Consider the following 13,805-nt stretch of genomic DNA (forward strand, 5'->3'; position numbering starts at 1 on the left):
CTACTTGACCAACAAAACCCTGATCAACAATTGAACACCTGACCCACTGGTCAAATATTACACCAAAACTGGTATAATCTCTCTTGCTAATTTTAACTTTGTACTCTGTATGCCTCCCAGAAGTCCAGAAGCAGATAAAACGTTTTTCTCATCCGAACAGAATGACCCGAGGTACATGTCATGGCTTTCATAATTTTCAAAAACTTCTCAGTAAATGTTCTACCACGCTTTTTTCTTTACTCCTCACTAAAATATTAACAGCAGTGAAGGAGAAACTTCAAGAAAACTGTGCAACAAATGAATACATTTTAGAAGTGGTGTAAATCAGAAGTGGATTCATAAAAATTCCAATGGACTTTTGGAAAATATGAAATTACAAATATTGCCAAAGTCAATAACATCCAAACTTACGACTTTTTAACTCTGTATAAACCAATCCCCACGTACGGAGTTTATATCTCTCAGTTGATGCGATATGCAAAAGCATGCTTTACGTATAAACAATTTTTGAAACAAGGAAAGTCAGTGACAAAGAAATTGATGAAACTTGAATGTCGACCGTCTCGTTCAAAGTCACCATTATGGTCGATACAATGGCTTTGTCATCCAATAAAATAAATGATGACTGATTTTTTTATACTAATTGCTAATACACTATTTACACATTGAATTTTCGATGGATTTTCACAATAATTTTTCCCGATCATGAAAAGCTTAAAAAGCGCAAAGCGGGTTTAACGGTCGGCAGGTGGATTTCGCTTCTCAATGGCACATAACCTGATGCATAAGACGTCTGTGTCTGCCCTTTTCTTTTTATTGTTTTTAATTGGACTTTTAAACCTGAAAACTAACCGTGATCTCCATATATTTCAATTGCATTTATAATCAGGGATAAGTGTATCAAAAATATGGAGATAATGAACAGTACTCCAGTTCAAAAGTCCATAAAACAATACAAAATAGGAGCAGAGCAAACAAAGACCTCCAAACTTCAGAGGTGGGATCAGGTGCCATGTAGGAGTGAGCATCCCCTGCCGAGCGGTCACAACCGCCGTGTGCTCCTTGTCATGATCGGGAAATAACGGAAAAATCCGACGTCAATTCACTGTATAAACAATGGACTAACAATTAGTATGAAGAACGTCAGTCAGCAAATGATAAATTGTATTTGCTGACAAGGTCATTGTATCGACCATAGAACTTACGAAATGATGACTTTAAACGAGCCTGCTGAAACTCAATAATTTACCTCGTTGTAGAAATTGTTCATAGGCAGAGCATGCTCTTGCGTATCTAATCAACTGAGATCCGGTAGACGTCTTTAATTTCATGTGTCTAAAATTTCAAGGTTTGATAGAAAGTTACCTTTCACGGTATTATGTCTGTTTTTAGGTAGAAATAAAGTGAAATAATAATAACGATGGTTTAAAGTTCGCGGAAAATTCTTAAATCGTGAACATAGTGAAATTAAAACCACGTAATGTATTCCACATGTAGACTTGAGAGTTGAAAAGTCATGTGTTTTTTTTGTTTTGCTTTGTTTTTGATTTTTTTAGCTTAATTTTTTTTATTTAATTTTTTTTATAAAAGTTCTTTAGAGGTTATAATGAATCCACATATGATTAATATCACTATTTATTTGGATTGCTGAAATTTTTCTTTCACTGCTAATAATAATCTATGAGAAGTAAAGAAACAGCACTGTTTTACTGAGCTTCTTTGCGGTCTGGTCCAGACTCATGATACAATTATTTTATTTTTCTTCTATAATGTTGGAATTAAACAAAATTGAATTTGCTAGACATAGCTTACATACTAGTAATTATGTTCCCCAAACGGAGTTTGGGAACATATTGTTTTTACTCTGTTTCTTATTATTAGGTCTTTCCACCTTTCTGTGGAAAGACCTATTGAAATTGTTCTGTTTATTAAGTCTTTCCACCTTTCTGTGGAAAGACTTCTTGAAATGCTTATGTTTCTTATTAGGGCTTTCCACCTTTCTGTGGAAAGACCTCTTGAAATGCTTATGTTTATTATTATTATTATTATTATTATTTTTCTTCCCGGACTTTTGAAACCGCAAGACTTATCGAAAAACTTTGTAGTTCATGATATTGGATATTAAAAGTTATTCCGAAAAACGACCCCCCATGTTTGAACTTTGACCCCTTTCAAAGTTATTGCCCCTTTGGCAAGAAATGCCTGTTATCGCTACTCCTTTGAAACCGTAAACCGTAGCGGTATGAAACCTTCACCAATGTCTTCAACTAATAGAGAGGACTCTGGAATCTATTCATTGCAAAAGTATTCGGTGACTACTTCAATGAGTTATTGCCCCTGAATGTTTTAAAGATTACAAGAAAAATTAAAAACTTTTAAATGACAAGTGGTAAAGATATAGGACCAAGTGCATGAGATCTTATGACCGTTGACCTTGAAAATAGGTCAAGGTCAAAGGTCAAGGTCATTGGAAAAGTAGAGAAATTGTCAATTTAAGCTTAAAATTCAAATGACCTTGACCTTTGACCTTGAAATTTGATTTTGACCTTGACCTCTGACCTTGACCCTTACTCAAAAGGTCATAAAGAAATATTCATTACCTTTATCTAGATTCAGCTTCAAGTGTTAATCTCAAGTTTACCTCTCTCTCTCTCTCTCTCTCTCTCTCTCTCTCTCTCTCTCTCTCTCTCTCTCTCTCTTTTCATGACCTTGACCTTTGACCTTGATAAATGACCTTGACCTTTGACCCCATTGACCCAAAGGTCACAATCAAGCTAAAGGTCGTGGAGGTATTTACAACCATCACTCTAACAAATGCTTATAAAACTAGGAGACTTATTGTTCACAGAACAATAAGGTCTTTCCACCTTCTTTGAACTCTGTTTTATATCTGACTCCTAAAAATTAAATTCCATGAGAAAGAAACCAAAACTCTCTTAAAGCATAGAAAAAATGAAAATTAAAAAAAAAAAAAGAATGACCTTCACCTTTGACCTTGAAAAAATATTCAAGGTCAAAGGTCAAGGGTCACAATGCAATTGACCCCATGCTTCTACCACTTATAGTTTTCAAGTTATAAGGTTTAATAGTAAGTACAAAGAAGTTAAAGGGCAATAACTCATATAAGGGGTCATCAGATTCTTTTGCACTTATACAATGAAGTTAGGTCTAAAGACCCTTAAGACATTAGTGAAGGTTTGGTGTCTGTAGGGTCTACAGTTTCGGAGGAGTAGCGATAACAAGGTTTTTCGCACAAGGGGCAATAACTTTTAAAAGGTTTAATCTTAGGGGACAAGAATGAAATCTTTGAAATAGTTTTAAGAGTACATATCACTGATGCATAGACATTAAGTATATGTTGAAAGAAAAAAGAGATACAAAAAGAGCTAATTTTCTCATTTTTGGAATGACCTTGACCTTTGACCTTTACATGAATTTTAAGGTCAAAGGTCAATAAATCTTATGCAGTTAGTTCCATGTCTCTACAACTTCTTGTTTTGAAAATTTTTAATTATTTGTAAAATTCAAAAAGTTTCAGGGGCAATAACTCACTGAAGGGGTCAATGAATACTTTCGCAATGAATCAATGAAGTGTCTACTAAAGTAGTCGAAGACATTAGTGAAGGTTTCATTTCTCTACTGTTTACGGTTTCGGAGGAGTAGCGATAACAAGCTTTTTTGCAAAAGGGGTAATAACTCCGAAAGGGGTCATAGTTCATATACGCAGGGTCAACTGCGAAAATCTTTTACGGAGTACATTCTTATGAACTTAAAATCTTTTCGATAAATCTTGAAACTCAAAATCACACGGCGGAAAAATAATAAAAAATAATAAGAAAAAGGAAAAAAAGAAACAGAAGGAAATCAATAGGTCTTTCCACAGAAAGGTGGAAAGACCTAATTAACACCCCCCCCCCCCTTTAAAAAGAAAATCAACACCAACTTAGAGAAAATGTCTACAAGTCAAACGAAACGAAATATCGGCATAAGATTCGTAATAAAAGCAAGAATAGACCTGAAAGAAAGTGTCCTGAGAGTTTGAAGGTGAGTCTCTAAAGTATTTTGAAATTATAGTGAATATCGGCAAAATCTGCATTTTTTTTCTGTCTGAAATTTAGTTATTGCTGAGTATAAAAATTAATTAAAACTCGTATTGGCCATTTCTGCAATTATTGTTAATATCATTCGATTCTCCTGCTCTATTACGACATTTTAATACCAAGTATTCTTGCTTTCTTAGGTGTATGGAATTTATTTTAATTTTATTCAGATTTAAATCTAAATCTCGGAAATAGCGATTTTTCATATCAAATAAATTTCCACGCAATTTAGATAGGTTAAATCAATTGCAGATACCCCGCTTTATACAATATAGTGTAGAAAAAATGTCCATGACCCACTCACTGTTTTTCCGGGATTTTGAATTTCCTCTGCAACTGACCACGTGTATTACTTTCGCTTTTACGACTCTATATATGCTAAGTGTCATTGCTTCACTGAAAATGTGTCCCATAATTATTCTAATCATTTTCCTACATACAATATCACATCAAACCGGCAAGATCTCAGTTTTTAAAGAAATTTGACCGGTACTTTCCTACGAAACTACAGGTATCCTCTTCCACCATCAAAAAATAAATTAGTTTACAAAATACGCTTACTTGTGTAGAACTTGATGGTTCAATGGTTAGCGTGTCCGACTTACAAACTGAGGGTTGTAGGTTCAAGCCCAGCTGAAGAAACTTTTTTTTTTTTTTTTTTTTTTTTTTAATTCAAATGACATGAAAACTTAAAAAAGGTGGAAAGCCGTTAATTGTTCAGAGAACAATTAGTCTCCTAGTTATTATTATTTTTCCGTTATCGACTTTTGAACTGAAAGACTTATCGAAAAACTTTTTGCTTCATGACACTGGAAAACAAAAGTTATTTCGAAAAACTACCCAAGGCGCACGACCTATGACCCCTTTCGGAGTTACGACCCCTTTCGCAATAAAAGCTTGTTATCGCTACTCCTCCGAAACCATAAACCGTAGAGATACAAAACCTTCAACAATGTCTACGACTACTTTAGGAGACTCTTGAATCTATTCATTGCAAAAGGATTCGTAAACCCCTACAATGAATTATTGCCCCTGAATGTTTGCGATGTTTACGATTATCAAGATCTTTTCTCAAACGACAAGGCGTAGAGACATGGGGCCAACTGCAAAAGATTCATTGACCTTTGACCTTGAAATTTAGGTCAAGGTCAAAGGTCAAGGTCATTCAAAATATGTAAAATTAAGCATTTTTTATAGCTCTTTTGTTCTTCACCAAATTTTAAATATCTTTGCATCTTCAATATGTACTCTTAAAACCATTTCAGGGATTTCATGCTTGTCCCCTAAGATTGACCCCTCTAAAAGTTAGTGCCCCTTCCAGTGTAAACCCTTGTTATCGCTACTCCTCCGAAACCGGAAACCTCAGAGATACAAAACCTTCAGCAATGTCTACGACTAATTTAGTACACTCTTGAATCTATTCATTGCGAAAGGATTCGTCAACCATTTTAAGTAGTTATTGCCCCTTACAGATTCTGATGTTTACGAAGAACTGAAAACTTTTCAACGACAAGCCGTAAAGACATTTGGACAATGCATGAGATATTTTGACCTTTGACCTTGAAGATTAGGTCAAGGTCAAAGGTCAAGGTCATTGGAAAAATGTTAAAAATTGCTTATATATGCTTTGGTGGGAATTTGACCTTGACATTTGACTTTCATATCTGACCTTGACCTTTGACCTTGACCCAAAAGTTAAATGATATATTCACTACCTTTACCTAGATTCAGCTTCAAGTTTTAAACTCAAGTTCATAAGTTGTTTTTTTTTTTTGATGACCTTGACCTTGATAAATGACCTTGACCTTTGACCCCTATTGACCCAAAGGTCTCAATCAAGCTTAAGGTCGTTGAGGTATTTGCAACTCTTACTCTAACAAATGCTTATACCTCCCCCCCCCCCTTTCCTTAAAAAAAAAAAAAAACAGAAGCAGCATAGAGAAAATGTCTACAAGTCAAAAGTCACGATATATCGACATAAGATTCGGAGTAAAAGCAAGAAGAGACCTTAAAGAAAGTGTCCTGAGAGTTTTAAGGTGAGTCTCTAAAATATAATGAAATTCTAGTGAAAATCGGCAAAATCTGCATTTTTTTTCTGTCTGAAATTTAGTTAATTGCTGAGCATAAAAATTAATTAAAGCCCGTATTGGCTATTTCTGCAACTGTTGTTAATATCATTCGATTCTCCTGCTCTATTACGACATTTTAATGCCAAGTATTCTTGCGTTCTTTAGTGTATGGAATTTATTTCAATTTTATTTGGATTTAATATTAATGGAATGAATCTTGATTTCATCTGAAATTTGATTTCCCCCCCCCCCCTCCCTAGAATAACACAATCCCAAGAAATAGCGACTTTCAGCATAGTAAAAAGAATTACACGTTTCTTCCCTGTGTTTCCCATCTAGAATTTCATGTTTTGAATTTTATTTATGCTACTTACATTGCATTTCATGCCTATTTCGGTCAGGAATGTTAAAACCCGAACCCGATTCTCTGTATTCCTTTTCCATAATTACAAACTGCCTTGAATCTCTCGCTATGTTTCTCACATGCTCTTAAATAATTTATCGCCATCCATTTCAAACACAAAACAACTCAAATCGGATATTTTAAAACATCTCTTTAATACATGTATAATGCAAATATGATGCAGGTACATATTGGGACATTTCACAACGTTTTCACTTACGCTTCCGTCTTGATGCGCAGATCAAATACATGTTATTCATATTAATAGGTTTATCATAATTTTAATCAGACTTTACCCCTTACATCTTAACACGAAAACAATTTCATTCAAGCTCATATATACACCTAGGAGCGTGTTACAATGTTTTTTCTGTGCTCTCTTTGCCTGATCAATGAATTGGTGCTTATCCCCGAGTCGAGTCGACTACAACAATCTAGGAAGTCTGTTTAGGGTAAAATTATACCAACTGCGAGCCCGATCTAAATTCCTAGTAGAGAAATGAGAATTTTGCTGTTTTATTTATTTTCTTGCTTTTTTCCTACTTTTTTCAGCCCAAATGATATTGAAACACTTAAAAAGGTGGAAAGACGTCTTATTGTTCTCTGAACAATTAGTTTACTAGTGTTTATTACGTCTTTCCACCTTTCTGTGGAAAGACCTCTTGAAATGCTTATGTTTATTATTATTATTATTATTTTTCTTCCCGGACTTTTGAAACCGCAAGACTTATCGAAAAACTTTGTAGTTCATGATATTGGATATTAAAAGTTATTCCGAAAAACGACCCCCCATGTTTGAACTTTGACCCCTTTCAAAGTTATTGCCCCTTTCGCAAGAAATGCTTGTTATCGCTACTCCTTTGAAACCGTAAACCGTAGAGGTATGAAAGCTTCACCAATGTCTTCGACTAATTGAGAGGACCCTGGAATCTATTCATTGCAAAAGTATACGGTGACTCCTTCAATGAGTTATTGCCCCTGAAAGTTTTAAAGCTTACAAGAAAAATTAAAAACTTTTAAATGACAAGTGGTAAAGATATAGGACCAAGTGCATGAGATCTTATGACCGTTGACCTTGAAAATAGGTCAAGGTCAAAGGTCAAGGTCATTGGAAAAGTAGAGAAATTGTCAATTTAAGCTTAAAATTCAAATGACCTTGACCTTTGACCTTGAAAATTGATTTTGACCTTGACCTCTGACCTTGACCCTTACTCAAAAGGTCATAAAGAAATATTCATTACCTTTATCTAGATTCCGCTTCAAGTGTTAATCTCAAGTTTACCTCTCTCTCTTTTCATGACCTTGACCTTTGACCTTGAAAAATGACCTTGACCTTTGACCCCATTGACCCAAAGGTCACAATCAAGCTAAAGGTCGTGGAGGTATTTACAACCATCACTCTAACTAATGCTTAAAAAATAAACACCCCCCCCCCCTTTTGAAAAGAAAATCAACACCAACTTAGAGAAAATGTCTACAAGTCAAACGAAACGAAATATCGGCATAAGATTCGTAATAAAAGCAAGAATAGACCTGAAAGAAAGTGTCCTGAGAGTTTGAAGGTGAGTCTCTAAAGTATTTTGAAATTATAGTGAATATCGGCAAAATCTGCATTTTTTTTTCTGTCTGAAATTTAGTTATTGCTGAGCATAAAAATTAATTAAAACTCGTATTGGCTATTTCTGCAATTATTGTTAATATCATTCGATTCTCCTGCTCTATTACGACATTTTAATACCAAGTATTCTTGCTTTCTTAGGTGTATGGAATTTATTTTCATTTTATTTAGATTTAAATCTAAATCTCGGAAATAGCGATTTTTCATATCAAATAAATTTCCACGCAATTTAGATAGGTTAAATCAATTGCAGATACCCCGCTTTATACAATATAGTGTAGAAAAAATGTCCATGTTTCACTCACTGTTTTTTCCGGGATTTTGAATTTCCTCTGCAACTGATCACGTGTATTACTTTCGCTTTTACGACTCTATATATGCTACGTGTCATTGCTTCACTGCAAATGTGTCCCATAATTATTCTAATCATTTTCCTTCATACAATATCACATCAAACCGGCAAGATCTCAGTTTTTTAAGAAATTTGACCGGTACTTTCCTACGAAACTACAGGTATCCTCTTCCACCTTCAAAAAATAAATTAGTTTACAAAATACCCTTACTTGTGTACAACTTGATGGCTCAATGGTTAGCGTGTCCGACTTACAAACTGAGGGTTGTAGGTTCAAGTCCAGCTGGAGAAACTTTTTTTTTTTTTTGTTTTTTTTTTTTTTTTTTTTTTTTTAATTCAAATGACATGAAAACTTAAAAAAGGTGGAAAGCCGTTAATTGTTCAGAGAACAATTAGTCTCCTAGTGTTAAACAAAAAGTAGACTATACATGGCCCCTGAAACTTGAGTATCGCTATGCCTTCGAAACCATTGATCGTAGAGATGCGAAACCTTAAACAATGTCTTCTACTACTTTAAAAACGTTGATCTTCAAATTTAGATCAAGGTCAAAGGTCAAGGTCATTCCTTATTAGGGCTTTCCACCTTTCTGTGGAAAGACCTCTTGAAATGCTTATGTTTATTATTATTATTATTATTTTTCTTCCCGGACTTTTGAAACCGCAAGACTTATCGAAAAACTTTGTAGTTCATGATATTGGATATTAAAAGTTATTCCGAAAAACGACCCCCCATGTTTGAACTTTGACCCCTTTCAAAGTTATTGCCCCTTTCGCAAGAAATGCTTGTTATCGCTACTCCTTTGAAACCGTAAACCGTAGAGGTATGAAAGCTTCACCAATGTCTTCGACTAATTGAGAGGACCCTGGAATCTATTCATTGCAAAAGTATACGGTGACTCCTTCAATGAGTTATTGCCCCTGAAAGTTTTAAAGCTTACAAGAAAAATTAAAAACTTTTAAATGACAAGTGGTAAAGATATAGGACCAAGTGCATGAGATCTTATGACCGTTGACCTTGAAAATAGGTCAAGGTCAAAGGTCAAGGTCATTGGAAAAGTAGAGAAATTGTCAATTTAAGCTTAAAATTCAAATGACCTTGACCTTTGACCTTGAAAATTGATTTTGACCTTGACCTCTGACCTTGACCCTTACTCAAAAGGTCATAAAGAAATATTCATTACCTTTATCTAGATTCCGCTTCAAGTGTTAATCTCAAGTTTACCTCTCTCTCTTTTCATGACCTTGACCTTTGACCTTGAAAAATGACCTTGACCTTTGACCCCATTGACCCAAAGGTCACAATCAAGCTAAAGGTCGTGGAGGTATTTACAACCATCACTCTAACTAATGCTTAAAAAATAAACACCCCCCCCCCCCCCTTTTGAAAAGAAAATCAACACCAACTTAGAGAAAATGTCTACAAGTCAAACGAAACGAAATATCGGCATAAGATTCGTAATAAAAGCAAGAATAGACCTGAAAGAAAGTGTCCTGAGAGTTTGAAGGTGAGTCTCTAAAGTATTTTGAAATTATAGTGAATATCGGCAAAATCTGCATTTTTTTTTCTGTCTGAAATTTAGTTATTGCTGAGCATAAAAATTAATTAAAACTCGTATTGGCTATTTCTGCAATTATTGTTAATATCATTCGATTCTCCTGCTCTATTACGACATTTTAATACCAAGTATTCTTGCTTTCTTAGGTGTATGGAATTTATTTTCATTTTATTTAGATTTAAATCTAAATCTCGGAAATAGCGATTTTTCATATCAAATAAATTTCCACGCAATTTAGATAGGTTAAATCAATTGCAGATACCCCGCTTTATACAATATAGTGTAGAAAAAATGTCCATGTTTCACTCACTGTTTTTTCCGGGATTTTGAATTTCCTCTGCAACTGATCACGTGTATTACTTTCGCTTTTACGACTCTATATATGCTACGTGTCATTGCTTCACTGCAAATGTGTCCCATAATTATTCTAATCATTTTCCTTCATACAATATCACATCAAACCGGCAAGATCTCAGTTTTTTAAGAAATTTGACCGGTACTTTCCTACGAAACTACAGGTATCCTCTTCCACCTTCAAAAAATAAATTAGTTTACAAAATACCCTTACTTGTGTACAACTTGATGGCTCAATGGTTAGCGTGTCCGACTTACAAACTGAGGGTTGTAGGTTCAAGTCCAGCTGGAGAAACTTTTTTTTTTCATTTTTTTTTTTTTTTTTTTTAATTCAAATGACATGAAAACTTAAAAAAGGTGGAAAGCCGTTAATTGTTCAGAGAACAATTAGTCTCCTAGTGTTAAACAAAAAGTAGACTATACATGGCCCCTGAAACTTGAGTATCGCTATGCCTTCGAAACCATTGATCGTAGAGATGCGAAACCTTAAACAATGTCTTCTACTACTTTAAAAACGTTGATCTTCAAATTTAGATCAAGGTCAAAGGTCAAGGTCATTCCTTATTAGGGCTTTCCACCTTTCTGTGGAAAGACCTCTTGAAATGCTTATGTTTATTATTATTATTATTATTTTTCTTCCCGGACTTTTGAAACCGCAAGACTTATCGAAAAACTTTGTAGTTCATGATATTGGATATTAAAAGTTATTCCGAAAAACGACCCCCCATGTTTGAACTTTGACCCCTTTCAAAGTTATTGCCCCTTTCGCAAGAAATGCTTGTTATCGCTACTCCTTTGAAACCGTAAACCGTAGAGGTATGAAAGCTTCACCAATGTCTTCGACTAATTGAGAGGACCCTGGAATCTATTCATTGCAAAAGTATACGGTGACTCCTTCAATGAGTTATTGCCCCTGAAAGTTTTAAAGCTTACAAGAAAAATTAAAAACTTTTAAATGACAAGTGGTAAAGATATAGGACCAAGTGCATGAGATCTTATGACCGTTGACCTTGAAAATAGGTCAAGGTCAAAGGTCAAGGTCATTGGAAAAGTAGAGAAATTGTCAATTTAAGCTTAAAATTCAAATGACCTTGACCTTTGACCTTGAAAATTGATTTTGACCTTGACCTCTGACCTTGACCCTTACTCAAAAGGTCATAAAGAAATATTCATTACCTTTATCTAGATTCCGCTTCAAGTGTTAATCTCAAGTTTACCTCTCTCTCTTTTCATGACCTTGACCTTTGACCTTGAAAAATGACCTTGACCTTTGACCCCATTGACCCAAAGGTCACAATCAAGCTAAAGGTCGTGGAGGTATTTACAACCATCACTCTAACTAATGCTTAAAAAATAAACACCCCCCCCCCCCTTTTGAAAAGAAAATCAACACCAACTTAGAGAAAATGTCTACAAGTCAAACGAAACGAAATATCGGCATAAGATTCGTAATAAAAGCAAGAATAGACCTGAAAGAAAGTGTCCTGAGAGTTTGAAGGTGAGTCTCTAAAGTATTTTGAAATTATAGTGAATATCGGCAAAATCTGCATTTTTTTTTCTGTCTGAAATTTAGTTATTGCTGAGCATAAAAATTAATTAAAACTCGTATTGGCTATTTCTGCAATTATTGTTAATATCATTCGATTCTCCTGCTCTATTACGACATTTTAATACCAAGTATTCTTGCTTTCTTAGGTGTATGGAATTTATTTTCATTTTATTTAGATTTAAATCTAAATCTCGGAAATAGCGATTTTTCATATCAAATAAATTTCCACGCAATTTAGATAGGTTAAATCAATTGCAGATACCCCGCTTTATACAATATAGTGTAGAAAAAATGTCCATGTTTCACTCACTGTTTTTTCCGGGATTTTGAATTTCCTCTGCAACTGATCACGTGTATTACTTTCGCTTTTACGACTCTATATATGCTACGTGTCATTGCTTCACTGCAAATGTGTCCCATAATTATTCTAATCATTTTCCTTCATACAATATCACATCAAACCGGCAAGATCTCAGTTTTTTAAGAAATTTGACCGGTACTTTCCTACGAAACTACAGGTATCCTCTTCCACCTTCAAAAAATAAATTAGTTTACAAAATACCCTTACTTGTGTACAACTTGATGGCTCAATGGTTAGCGTGTCCGACTTACAAACTGAGGGTTGTAGGTTCAAGTCCAGCTGGAGAAACTTTTTTTTTTCATTTTTTTTTTTTTTTTTTTTTTTTTTAATTCAAATGACATGAAAACTTAAAAAAGGTGGAAAGCCGTTAATTGTTCAGAGAACAATTAGTCTCCTAGTGTTAAACAAAAAGTAGACTATACATGGCCCCTGAAACTTGAGTATCGCTATGCCTTCGAAACCATTGATCGTAGAGATGCGAAACCTTAAACAATGTCTTCTACTACTTTAAAAACGTTGATCTTCAAATTTAGATCAAGGTCAAAGGTCAAGGTCATTCCTTATTAGGGCTTTCCACCTTTCTGTGGAAAGACCTCTTGAAATGCTTATGTTTATTATTATTATTATTATTTTTCTTCCCGGACTTTTGAAACCGCAAGACTTATCGAAAAACTTTGTAGTTCATGATATTGGATATTAAAAGTTATTCCGAAAAACGACCCCCCATGTTTGAACTTTGACCCCTTTCAAAGTTATTGCCCCTTTCGCAAGAAATGCTTGTTATCGCTACTCCTTTGAAACCGTAAACCGTAGAGGTATGAAAGCTTCACCAATGTCTTCGACTAATTGAGAGGACCCTGGAATCTATTCATTGCAAAAGTATACGGTGACTCCTTCAATGAGTTATTGCCCCTGAAAGTTTTAAAGCTTACAAGAAAAATTAAAAACTTTTAAATGACAAGTGGTAAAGATATAGGACCAAGTGCATGAGATCTTATGACCGTTGACCTTGAAAATAGGTCAAGGTCAAAGGTCAAGGTCATTGGAAAAGTAGAGAAATTGTCAATTTAAGCTTAAAATTCAAATGACCTTGACCTTTGACCTTGAAAATTGATTTTGACCTTGACCTCTGACCTTGACCCTTACTCAAAAGGTCATAAAGAAATATTCATTACCTTTATCTAGATTCCGCTTCAAGTGGTAATCTCAAGTTTACCTCTCTCTCTTTTCATGACCTTGACCTTTGACCTTGAAAAATGACCTTGACCTTTGACCCCATTGACCCAAAGGTCACAATCAAGCTAAAGGTCGTGGAGGTATTTACAACCATCACTCTAACTAATGCTTAAAAAATAAACACCCCCCCCCCCTTTTGAAAAGAAAATCAACACCAACTTAGAGAAAATGTCTACAAGTCAAACGAAACGAAATATCGGCATAAGA

Source organism: Saccostrea cucullata, unplaced genomic scaffold (genome assembly GCF_032062105.1).
Source record: "Saccostrea cucullata isolate Sc308-1 unplaced genomic scaffold, CSIRO_AGI_Scuc_v1 ctg16, whole genome shotgun sequence".
Lineage (NCBI taxonomy): Eukaryota > Metazoa > Mollusca > Bivalvia > Ostreida > Ostreidae > Saccostrea > Saccostrea cuccullata.